General features: G+C 63.1%; 1 pseudogene; it reads right to left on the bottom strand.

Annotated features, from left to right (window-relative positions):
• Positions 1-12,072, bottom strand: part of LOC135891988 (adhesion G protein-coupled receptor E2-like) — a 1,091,233-nt pseudogene that overhangs the window by 961,052 nt on the left and 118,109 nt on the right.

The following is a 12,072-nucleotide window of genomic DNA, read 5'->3' as shown; positions in this document are numbered from 1 at the left end:
GCAATTACAGTGCTAGTGGCACCGGGGAAAGGGGCCCTTATCAGAGTCACTCAGTGAGGTCAGTGCACTCAGCAGTTTCAGCAAAGAGCTACCAGGGATGGGGGCCCATCAGCAGATAAAATTCCCCGTGCACAGAATCCATGTCACCACACTCTCCCCTCCCCCCCCCCTCCCCCCCCCCCCCCAAACTGAACCTGGCTGGTTTGTGCCCATGCTCTACTCAGCCGTGCAAGACGAAGGCTCTGGTTATGGCGACTCCTCACTCAGGGTTTGCTGGTGGCACTTCTGCTGCAGTTTTGTCGTACAACAAATAGACCCACCTTTCATCAGCCCTGCACTCACAACGTCAATGAATGTTAAACCAAATGGCCAAAATGGTCCTAGTGGCCAACAAACATGCAAATAAGGTCTGGCTCATTCTGCCTCTTCCGCCAGTTCACCACTAGATGGCGGCAGAGAGCCCCTCTCCTCTACATTTTAGACCACAGGGCTTATTGCGGTGCCCTGTGTACACTGGGCGGGGAGGGGGTTCGACTGGGTTGAGCACACAGGGCTGGTGCTGTGTTTGCTGCTTTGATATTGCCCTAGAGAGGTTCTCACAATAAATGTTTTGGTGGCCTCAGAGTGTGGCCACCAACTCTCACTGGTGGCCGCTCTGACACTTTTCCCTAAAATACTTAATTAACTTTGGGAAAAACAATTAAATGTGCACAGATTCACATCCAAATCAGTGTAATTTATATTTGTAGGGTTTTTTGGCAGACTCAATAACAAAAATAATGCTGCCTCCCCTTCCCCCCACCAATCCAGGACTTAAGTGAAATTTGTAAATCATAGAATATTAGGGTTGGAAGGGACCTCAGAAGGTCATCTAGTCCAACCCCCTGCTCAAAGCAGGACCAATCCCCAGACAGATTTTTGCCCCAGATCCCTAAATGGCCCCCTCAAGGATTGAACTCACAATGCTGGTTTTAGCAGACCAATGCTCAAACCACTGAGCTATCCCTCCCCCCACAGCACACTTAGTAGCTACCTGGGAGGCTATGAAAAGTGATAAATGATATTAAACATACAAGTATCACTTTTCATAGATAGCTAGTAAGTCTACTGTGAAAAGTGATACTTGCATGTTTGTTAATATCACTTTTCCCAGAAAGCCCCAGGACCCATGAAGCCCTGGATGGGGTGGGGGCAAAGGGAAGGCAGCGGGGCCAGAGGCAATGGTGGGGTGGATGCAGGGCCTGGGGAGGCAGCGGGGGCTGGGGGAATGGATGTGAGGTGAGGAAGGCAGCAGTGTCTGGAGGGGGGAGGGTTGGATATAGGACTGTGGAAGGCAGCGGGGGCCCGGGGCAATGGGGGGGTTGGATGCGGGGCTGTGGGAGGCAGTGAGGGCTAGGGGCAATGGGGGTGGGTGATGAGCTCCACTGTCTCATGGCCAGAGCCAGGGCCTTGTGTCTGCTGCCATGCGGCCAGGACCAGGGGGGCTCAGTGCCGCTGCGTGGCTGGAGCTAGCACTCGCTGCTATACAGCCAGGACCAAGGGTCAGCATCCGGAGCCAGCTCCCAACACTGCGTGGTCAGAGCCTGGGAACAGAGCCGTGGGTTGGCGTCTGCTGCCGTGCAGCTGGGGCAGGGGATCAGCACCAGGGGCTGGGGCCACGTGGCTGGAGCCCAGGGCCAGTGCCTGCCACCGCACGGCCAGAACTGGGGGCCAGAGGCTGACTGAAGCTCCGTGGCCGGAGCTGGGGGTCAGCACCTGCTGCCCTGTGGCCAGAGCAAGGGGTTGGCGCTTAAAGCCCCATGCTTGGAGCCCACTGCTGTGCGGCTGAGGCTGGGGGTCGGTGCCTATGGCCAGCGCGTGCCATTGCGTGGCCAGAGCCCGGGACTGGAGCCGGGAGCCAGCGCCTGCTGCCACCCAGCTGGAACCAGGGGCAGGAGGCTGAAGTCCTGCAGCTGGAGGCCAGGGCTGCATGGCCAGAGCCGGGGGGAGGGTTCAGTACCTGCTGCCCCACGGTCAGAGCACGCGGCCGCATTGCCAGGTCCCTGAAGTTCTGCCACTGGAGCCTGCCACCCAACACCCCCCTAGCCCCCCATCGTGGGTTAAGAACTCACCTTGCTCCTGCAGCATTGTGCCCCACCTCTCTCTAGAGGCGGTGCAGGGCAGCGCATCCAGGAGCAACAAGGAAAAAGGGGGCAGGGCCGAGGCTTGGCCCCCCACCCCCATCACTGCCTAGGAGGCTGTCGTGGCTGCATGAAAAGCTTCTGGTGGCCATATTTGAGAAACGTTGCCCACCAGCTCCTGGACAGCAGGATATGGGATTGCAGCGGGCGGGGCCCTGGCGCCCCACCCCTCCACCCCACAGTGATGCAACGTGCTCTGCTGCTGCCATGTACCGTCGCTCGTGACCCCCCAGGAGCAGCACATGATGAGACACCCCTTCCCCCCAGTTCCCACCCCCTACACGCTGCCCCCATCCCCTCCACACTACCCCTTCTCCTCAAGACCCTGCCCCCTCCACGCTGCCCCTTACTCCCAGTCCCCACCCTCGCGCTGCCTCTTCCCTGCAAGCCCCCTTCCCCCCCCCTCGCTAGACCTTGTGAGGGCTTGCTGCTACCAGTGAGGATGCAGATACAGGTAAAAGACGGCTAGTGGATCACGGGCTGATGCACATCCACATTTTTGTATCCGCGCAGGGCTCTAGCCATGTGAGGGGCTCATCAGAGTGCAGGGCAGTTGTCTTACCCGGTGCTGAGATGCTGCCACCTCTGGGGTGGAGCACGGGCGGTTTATACAGGGGTCCGTCACCGGGGCTGAATTCTTCCTGAGGAGTGGCAGGCAGCTGTTAACAGCCGCACAGCAGCACTGCCCGAGAGTCTAGGGCAGGAGGTGATCAGCGTGCGGGGCTGGAAGTGCAGGGGATCCAGGCAGCACACTGTCATGACTGGCACTGGAATCTGAATGGCCGGCAGGGTCCTTGGCCTAACCTCCAGTGAGGAGCAGTTGTTTGACGTTCATCTAAAGGACGAACTCCTGCAGCACAGTACTGGTCACTGACTGCCAGGGGAGAGCGCCCCCTGCTGAGCCCCCCGCCCGCTCCCTGCAGTACAGCGCCCCCTAGCGCCGCACTGGGGTCATAGAGCACCCTCTGGTGACTCACTAGCACCCCCCAGCATCCAGTGGCTTTTCCTTAGAGGTCTCCTATCCAAACACTGCCTGGGCCCAAACCTGCTTAGCTTGTGAGAGGTGACATGGTCGCTCCTTCCCCCCATCCTTGCTGGGGGCTGAGCCCCTCATCGCCCTGCCCTGTGGGACACTCCTCAAGGGGGTGGGGGGGCACACTTAGTTGCCTTCAACCTACTGGCTTGGGGCTCCTCCAGGCCAAGAATTAACCGCCCCGCCCGAGCTCCTGTCCCTGGCAGATCACAGGCGGGAGGCTCCCAAGCCCCTGCTCCAGCACTGTGATGGTTTCTACCGTGGGATTTTGGGGCAGGCAGTTGCGGTAGCCTCAATCCCGTGCCTAATCCAATCAGGGGCGCCCCCCCTCTGCGCCAGCCGCAGCTCGGCAGGCCTTAAGCTTCCCTGTACAAGTCAACGCAGCGGATTAATGTAAAAGCCCCTATTATGTGGCATTAGGATGTATCATAGCCTGGACCCCCTGCGTGTCCAGGACACACCTCATGGGACAAGAGGCAGGGCCTGGATCTGCCTGCAGCAGGGAAGGGGCACTGAGGGCAGCCCCCTGCCTCCCCCACCAAGTGAGGGGCCCTGGATCTGGCTGCAGGAGGTCTCTGCCCTCCCCATAACGGTGGATGGGTGGGGAGTTCACAGCAGGGCACTGAGCAGCTGAGGGGGATGTGGGGAGATGGGGGGGCATCACTGGAGGAGTCAGCGTGGTCTTTGCTGGCTCCCCATGCCCCACCCTGGAAAGGGGGCCCCAGGCTACTCCCCCCAGGGACTGTCAATCATTCAGTGAGGAGCCGTCCCAGCCCCTCCCCACCAATGGGGCCTGGCTTGGCCACCAGGTCCAAGGTTTCTGCTGCTTGGCCCCTGCTGACCTGTCCTCCCTCCCCCCCACCCCCCCAGGACATCATTGAGAAGAAACTGGACAAGAAGCTGTGGCCCTTCGTGTCGGACCTGGTCCCTACTACCAGCTCCCAGGCTGCTGTCAGGTAAGGCTGAGACTGGCTGGGCTGTGGGGGGCAGAGCCCTGACACCCCCCCCCCCCCGGGTGTAGGCGCCTCTGTGCCTGGGAGTGCGTGGCCAGGACCCTGCCCTCTACGGAGGAGGGGGGTGCCCAAGAGCCTGGAGCCCTGGACCCCTCTCACCATGTCCCCCGCATCCCAGCAGTCCCTCAACACACCAGGGCCCAGGATGGAGGAAAGGGACTGGCCGAGCTTAGACAGCACCCCCAGCCCAGGGCAGGTGCCACCCTGCCCTACTCCCTCTTGCCTGCTTTGGGACTCCTGTCCCACTGCCTTGGGCAGGGCCTGCCCCGCAGCCTCCTCCAGGCCCTGCCCTTCCATCTGGCCTTACCTCAGCGAGCCCCTGGTATCCACACAGTCCCTCTCACCCCCAGCCCCCGCTTCGGGCAGTGCCCACCCCTCCGCCTGGCATTCCCTCAGCGAGCCCCTGGTATCCACACTGCCCCTCTCTCCCCCCAGCCCCCGCTTCGGGCAGTGTCCACCTCTCCACACTGCCCCTCTCTCCCTCCAGTGCCCGCTTTGAGCATTGGCACAAGAACAAGCCTGCGGCCGAGTACCGGACGGGCCCGCGCCTCATCATCTATGTGCTGGGTGGGGTGACCATGTCTGAGATGCGCTGCGCCTACGAAGTGACCTGGGCCACGGAGGGCAAGTGGGAGGTGGTGATCGGTGAGTGGGGCGAGTCCTGGGGGGATGGTGGCTGGAATGCCCAGGTCAGGGACAGTCGGGACCCCCTGGGAGGGGGAGACCCTAGAACTGCCTGCCCAGCACCCACAGGGCGCCCCTGCCACCCTCTGTCCTCCCGCACCCGGGGGCCTGGGAACAGATGTGCTTGCCTCACCTGCCTCAGCCCCGCATGGCCTGTTTCTAGCCACCTGATCTTCTGGCCCCTGGATCCCCAGGCCTCTCCTTTTCCCAGGGACCATGTGTGGGGGCCCAGTCAGACACCCCCAGTAACACCCATAGGGATATGGCTCACCCCCTGCACACACCCCTCTAAGACCCGAGGGTGAGGAACGCTGTCAGTGCGTGGATTCTTGCCTGGCCGTGCAGGGTACAGCGGCACGAGGGGTGCGGTGCCAGGCCGCAGGGGGCAGGAGACAGCCCCTCCCCCCCACCCTAACAGCCTGGGGGTCGTGTCCCCCTCCCCCCGCACTAGAGCAGGGTCCAGCTGCAAGGATGGGGGAGATGGTGATGCCAGCCTCATGCCCGCCCCACTGTGCCCACCACTGCCAACCACCTCTCTCCCCTCCAGGTTCCAGTCACATCCTGACCCCCAAGCGCTTCCTGGATGACATCCAAACCCTCGACCAGCTGGCCCCCAAGGAGGCCTAGAAGCAGCCCCCTCCCCCCAGAGACTCGGCCCCCCCACAGCTGGTGCCCCCAGCTCCACCTGCTCTTCTCAACAAGGCACCTACCCCCCTACTCCTGGCTGCGGTGTCGGTTCTTGGTAGGGAGGGGGGGACAACCCCCAGGCTGCTTTGCTGTTAGGGCAGGGGGCAGGTCAGGCTCCCTCCCTCTGGCACAGCCTCTAGGGCTGTCACCCTTTGTGCCCCGTGGCCACCCTGACCCCGATGGAGTAGGGGGAGAGTCAGGCTCCGTTATCTCCAGCCTCAGCCATTCCTACCTCCCCTGCCTGGGACCCAAAGCACAGCCCCTCCCCCTCTCTCTCCTGTCATCCCTCTGCCAGTGATGGGGGGCACACAGAGGCTGCGACCAGCATCTGCCTTTGGGGGGGATGTGATCCAGCCACTGAGCTCCAAGCTGTGTCTGTCAAGTCTGCAAAGGGTTAAAGAGAACCCCCCTGCTGCCTCCATATCATCCCCCTTCACCGCCTTGGGGTGCTGGTCCAGCCCTGGCTCCCTGCACGCCTCCAACCACAGCCTGGCACCCCGGCCTCTCGGTCCTGTCCCCCAGTGGGGACCTCGGCTCCAGAAGGGGGGAGGGGTCCTAGGAGGAGTTGCAGTCAGAGTGCCCAAGTAAATGGGGGTGAGCCAAGACTGCATAGGAGGCGCGTCCAGGGTTGGTCTGCAGCAGGGCAGAGCCAGGCTGCATCTAGGCCCCCGCAGGATGGGATCAAATGCCCCTGCCCAGTGGCAGACACCTCCCCAGTGCCTTTCCCTGGGTATCAGAGCCACCCCCTGGGCACCTGGAGCCCCAGCTCCATCTGAGGCACCCAGCTCCAGCCCCCTTGGGTCTGATCAAGCCCTGAGCCAAGCCTCGCCCCCTGCATCCCACAGGCCCTAGAGGTTCCCCTCCCTCTTTCCCGCCAGCCGGGCTGTGCTGGGGCAAGCGCTGGCAGGAGTGACCCCAGGTAAAGGCAGTGATCTCCTTTACGGGGAGTGACCGGCGGGGGGGGAGGGGGGGGAGAGTTTGTGTGTTTGCAGGTCTGAGGCCCCCCCCACCCATTATCACACACTCACTGCTGGCCCTGCCCCTGCCTACATGTGCCTGGGCCAATGAAGTTCGATGCCAAAGGCTGGCCGAGGTCTCTGCTGCTGTTCACAGGCGGGGGAAGGGAGGGGACAGGGCAGGGTGTGTGGCTGAGTGCCCAGGGAGCGGGATCTCCCCAGCTCACCCTCCGGTCCTGCTGCAGGTCCCAGGCGTCCTGGCTCTGAGTCACCCGGCCAGCGCTGCCTCCTCGCACCCGGGAGCAGGGTGGGGACGTGGCTGCTCCTTTCATTGTTGGACCAAGCCCTGGGGGCAGCTCTGCTCTGGCCTGTGGACGCCCCCTGCTGGTGCAGTGCTGGCTCACCCAGCCATACCCCAAAACCTACACAGTTCCCCGTGTCCCGCTGCCCCGACTTCCTTGTTCTGCCTCTCTGGTCCGTTTGCCAGAGGGACCAGCAGGGAGCCCCAGGAGTCCCCCCAAGCCAGCTATAGGGTCCCCATCAAGTGTGGGGTTGGGGCAGGCACTGAGCGAGCACCAGGGCCCAGCCCCCAGGCTGGCCCCCACAGGGAACCATACCAAGCCAGCCCCTGCCCCTCCCAGAATCAGCGCTGGAACCCAGCCCCCTGCGTCCCAGCCCCTGCTCTAACCACTAGCCCCCGCTTCCCGCTCAGATCTGGGACAGAACACCTGCCTCCTTGCCAGGGCCGGCTCTGGCTTTTTGGCCGCCCCAAGCGGAAAAAAAACCCGGGGAGGCCAGAACGGCAAAGCAAAAAAACAACAACAACCCTGCGGCGTGGCCGGAGCCAGGGTGCAGGGGGACTCCCTGTGCTGCAGACTTGCCCTGGCTAGCGAGGGGGAGGGAGCGGGGGGGGGAGAGAGAGAAGGGGGGCGGCCAGGGCTTCAGCGGGGCGCTACCACGCAGCCCCGACTGCTGCGCCGCCTGCCGGGAGGCTCCGCACCGCTCCGGTCGGCTGGGAGGGAAGGACGCGGACTGCCTTGCAGGGCGCTCCCATCCTCCGCGCCGCCGCCCCCTACAGGGCTGCCGGAGCGGAACACCACCCCCCCAAAAAAAAAAAAGCGGCCGTGCCGCCCTAGGATTGGGCCGCCTCGAACAATCTGCCGCCCCAAGCACCAGCTTGCTCGGCTGGTGCCTGGAGCCGGCCCTGCTCCTTGCTCCCCCTCTAGTCACTGAGTGGCTCTGGTTGCCTGTGACCCCTCCCCGCCTCTCCGCCCCACACCTGCAGTGTCCCAGCCAGCAGGGGCGGCTTTAGGCCAATTCAACCTATTCCCCTGAATTGGGCCCCGTGCCTAGGAAGGCCCCGCGCCCAAGCCCCACTGCTGGAGCCCTGGGTAGGGCTGTGGGGCTCTGGGGGCTATTTAAAAAGTCCAGGGCTCCCGTTGCTTCTACCGCCCCGGTCCTTTAAATAGCCGCCAGAGCCCCACCACTTCCCCAGGGCTCTCACGGCTATTTAAAGGGCCGGGGCGGTAGAAGCAGGGGAGCCCTGGGACCTTTAAATAGTCCCCAGAGCCTTGGGATAGCGGGGCGCTCGGGAGCTATTTAAAGGGCTGGGACTCCACCTGCCTCTGCTGCACCCCCTGCCCGCACCAGCCCCGCACCCCCTGCCCTGCCCGCAGCCAGCCCCTGTCTCCAGCCAGTCCTGCACCCCCTGCCCACAGCCAGCCCCTGCTGCACCCCCTGCCCTGCCCGCACCAGCCCCGCCCCCCCGCCCTGCCTGCAGCCAGCCCTGCACCCCCTGCCCACAGCCAGCCCCTGCCACACCCCCTGCCCTGTCTCCAGCCAAGCCCTGCCGCACCCCCCTGCGGCCCTGCCCGAAGCCAGCCAGCCCCACACACACCCCTGCCCGCACCAGCCCCGCACCCCCTACCCTCCCCGCAGCCAGCCCCTGTCTCCAGCCAGCCCCGCACCCCCTGCCCTGCCTCCAGCCCCGCACCCCCTACCCTCCCCGCAGCCAGCCCCTGTCTCCAGCCAGCCATGCACCCCCTGCCCTGCCTGCAGCCAGCCCTGCACCTCCTGCCCTGTCTCCAGCCAACCTCTGCCGCACCCCCCGCCTGAAGCCAGACAGTCTCGCACTCCTCTGTCTCCAGCCCTGCCAACCCCTGCCACACACCCGTGACCCTGCCTGAAGCCAGCCAGCCTGCCCCACACACCCCTGTCTCCAGCCAGCCCCGCACCCCTTGCCCTGCCTGCAGCCAGACCCTACCTCCAGTCAGCCCCTGCCCTGCCTCCAGCCAGCCCCATGTCCACTGGTGCCCTGCAGCTCCCAGGGCAGTAACCCTGCACACCTGCTTCAATGAGGGGGGCAGGGAGCAGCTGGGACCCACACATGTGCACACGCCACACCCCCAGGGAGTGGCGGGGACCCACACATGTGAAACGGAGCTCATTAATAACCGATCAACAGCGTATATGACACAATGTACATAATATATAATTTTATTATTTATATAGTTATGGAAAGTAAATAATACATGGAAGAAATGAAAGGCTTTTTTTTACATGTTTTTTTTTTAGTCATCCCTGCTGGGGCCCCGCCGAAAATGTTGGAATTGGGCCCCGCACTTCCTAAAGCCGGCCCTGCCAGCCAGGCCAGTGTGTGGGGGAGGGCAGCACTGCTATTGCAGGCAGTTGGGGAGGGCGGGAGCTGGAGGGCACTGACTTGGCCATGCAGCCCTGGGTTGGGGCCTAGGCTGAGCCAGGTTTGGCGCAGGGATGGCCTGGCTGGGCGCACCCTGTTTGTGATCATCTGGGCCTGGCCTAGGCCACGTTAGGCTAGCATCCCTTCAAGCCCAGTGCCCCTGGCTGGTTCACGGGAGGGAGGGCAGGGGAGGGGAGGGCAGGCGGCTGCTTCCCAGCCCACCTGGGGGCTGCCCTGGGTGGGAGACAGGCAGAGGGAGAAAATGCAGTTCCTCTCAGCAGCACTAGGGGGACCAGCCAGGTCAGACACTCTCAGCCTATGCGCCCCCTGCAGCCCAGACACTGCATTGCACCCCTCCTGTGCCTCTACCCATCGCACCCTGCCATGGCTCTCCCAGCACCTGCCAGCCTCAGAGTGCCCCAGGCTTGGCAAAAGACGATCCCAGCCCCACAGGGGGCTTGGAAAATGCCACAAGTACTCCTTTTATTTCAGCAGCACCCGTGTGACATGAAACCTCAATAACAGGCACCCAGAGCAGGAGTGACTCACATGGATTTGGGGGCAGAGACGGGCATGGAATCCAGGAGTCCTGCCTCCCAGCCCCTGATCTAACCCCTAGACCCTACTCCCTTCCCAGAGCTCAGCACAGAACCCAGGAGTCCTGCCTCCCCGCCTCCCCCCACTCTGCCCATCCTCCTCTCCCCTCATACCCCTGCTAATAATTGCACACACAACCTGCTGGGGAATGTGCCCCAGAACAGGTCAGTCCCTTAGAGCCCAGCAGGCCCTGTTTCTCCTGCCCCCTGGGCCAGCTCCTCTCTCCCTGCTGGGCAAATGAGCACTGCCAGCGCTGCGTGCCTGCTGTGGCCAGGGTGAGAGACCCTGGCACCTCCGATCTGCTGCTCGGGCCCAGCCCCAATCTGCTCAGCTGTGGAGCTTTCCGTCCCTGATCCCTGTGGGGAATTATCAGCCGAAATTAACAGTCATTTGGATAATTGCTGCGCAGCTGCCAGGCGGGTGGGCGGCGGATTGGGGGCGCGGAATTAAAATGCTCCAGCAGAGACACCTGCCCAACTGTGGGCTCGCCAGCTCCCCCCATGGCTGCCCTTACAGCTGGGCTGCCACCGGGGCTCCATGTGCACCCTGGGCCTGCACTTTGAGCAAGGGGGACCCCAGCCACACACGCTGTACCCCTCAGCCTGCCCCCAGAAGCATGAGGGGGGTGCAGGCCTGAGACAGACAGCCATGGGCCTGGTCGGTGCCAGGCAGGAGGGTGGATCTGGCAGACAGGCCCAGCCTCCAGTCCCTCCCAGGGCAGAGGGCAGGATGCTGCCCTGGCTCTGCCACGCTCTGCCCCAGGCCCTGGTGAGGGTAGCTGGAGTGGGTTGCACACATCAGCCCATGCAGTGGGCCTGGGGGAGCTGATCACTGTGCTGGTCCCAGCCCTGAGGGCTGGTGGGAATGGGGTGCCAAGATGCCCCTGCCTCCCAGTGCCAGCTGTGCCAGGGCCCCCAAGACCTTTGGGCCTGAATTGGGGGGATCATGACTAGGGCGGAGCTGGGACCCAGGGCCAGGTGAGGCTGCACCAGGCTTGCAGAAGAGCTCAGCCTGCAGAGACCTGCATGCAGACCCTGCTGGAGGGAGAGTGTTTGGGGCAGAGCGGGGTGACTTGGGGGGCTTACAGCAGGGCTGGGGGGAGGCAATGGGGGTAGCAGGGAGGGGGAGAGGTTTACAGTAACTGCAAGCTGTATACAGTGCATGGGGTGGGGGATCAAGGGGTGATTTGGGGTGGGGCAGTGGGAGGTGGGGGTGGGTGACACCCCAGGCAGTGGCAGTGCCTCCTGTAGGCAGCACTGGTGCATCCATTGGGCCCTAGAGCAAATATTGTCTAAAGATTGGAGTTAACCAAACCCAGGCTGAGCCAGCCCTGCCCCCGCAACCTGCCCATTCCTTGTGGGTGTGGACTGCAGCCCGGTGCCCCCTGCCCTGGGCCTGGCCATGCTGGGGGCTGAGCGATCCCAGAATGATGTCCAGCGCACACCCCTTCTCCCAGGCAGGGACCCAGCACCTCGTCCCCCAACCCTCCCCAGAGTCAGCCAGGCCTGGGCAGGGGGCGGGGAAGGCGACTGGCCTGAGCCAAGTTCACAATTATGCAACCAGCCCGTGTGATGCTGCTTATCATCTTATCGCGCAGCCCAAAGCCGGCTCACCCGCCACTTTAGTGGCATTTCATTGCCTGAAATTAAACCTCATTTCCTAATTACTGGGTGGGCTCCAGCTGCTGTCCAGGGCTGGGCTGGGCTTTAAGAAGGGGGTAGCGTAGTGTGATCAGCATCAGTTACACAGACAGCCTGTTGGAGAGAACCCCCCCAAAGCCCGAGACCCCCCTCACCACAGCCAGACCCCCAGGCTGCAGCTAACGAGGCCCAATCACCTCCCTCTGCCCTGCAGGAAACTCACCCTGGCTGGTTCCTACAGGGCCCATCCAGCCCAGTATCCCCTCTCCCTGCTACGTTGGCTCTGACCAGTGTCAGTGTCATGTGGTGTGGAGCAGCTCACAACGTGGGTGCCAACCTCAGGGCAGCCCCGAAACTGGCTGGGTGTTCTCAAAAGAGCTTATACCAACCAGGTACCGGATGTGAATTCCTCCAGCCCTGCAACAGCCACAGACAGTCCCCTGGGGCACCCCAGTCTAGCAAACCGGCCTTAGTGATAGACAGGCCCAGGTTTAGGTTCCAAAAGGCAATAGAAGCTGCTGTAACATCCAAGCTCTGTTTGTCCTTCCAGGCTAACCCAAGTTGAGCTGCTTGGGGATCCCTTG

The sequence above is a fragment of the Emys orbicularis genome, chromosome 19 (genome assembly GCF_028017835.1).
Source record: "Emys orbicularis isolate rEmyOrb1 chromosome 19, rEmyOrb1.hap1, whole genome shotgun sequence".
Classification (NCBI taxonomy): Eukaryota; Metazoa; Chordata; order Testudines; family Emydidae; genus Emys; species Emys orbicularis.
Note: the sequence above shows the minus strand (reverse complement) of the source record. Positions and strands in the feature narration are given on the sequence as shown.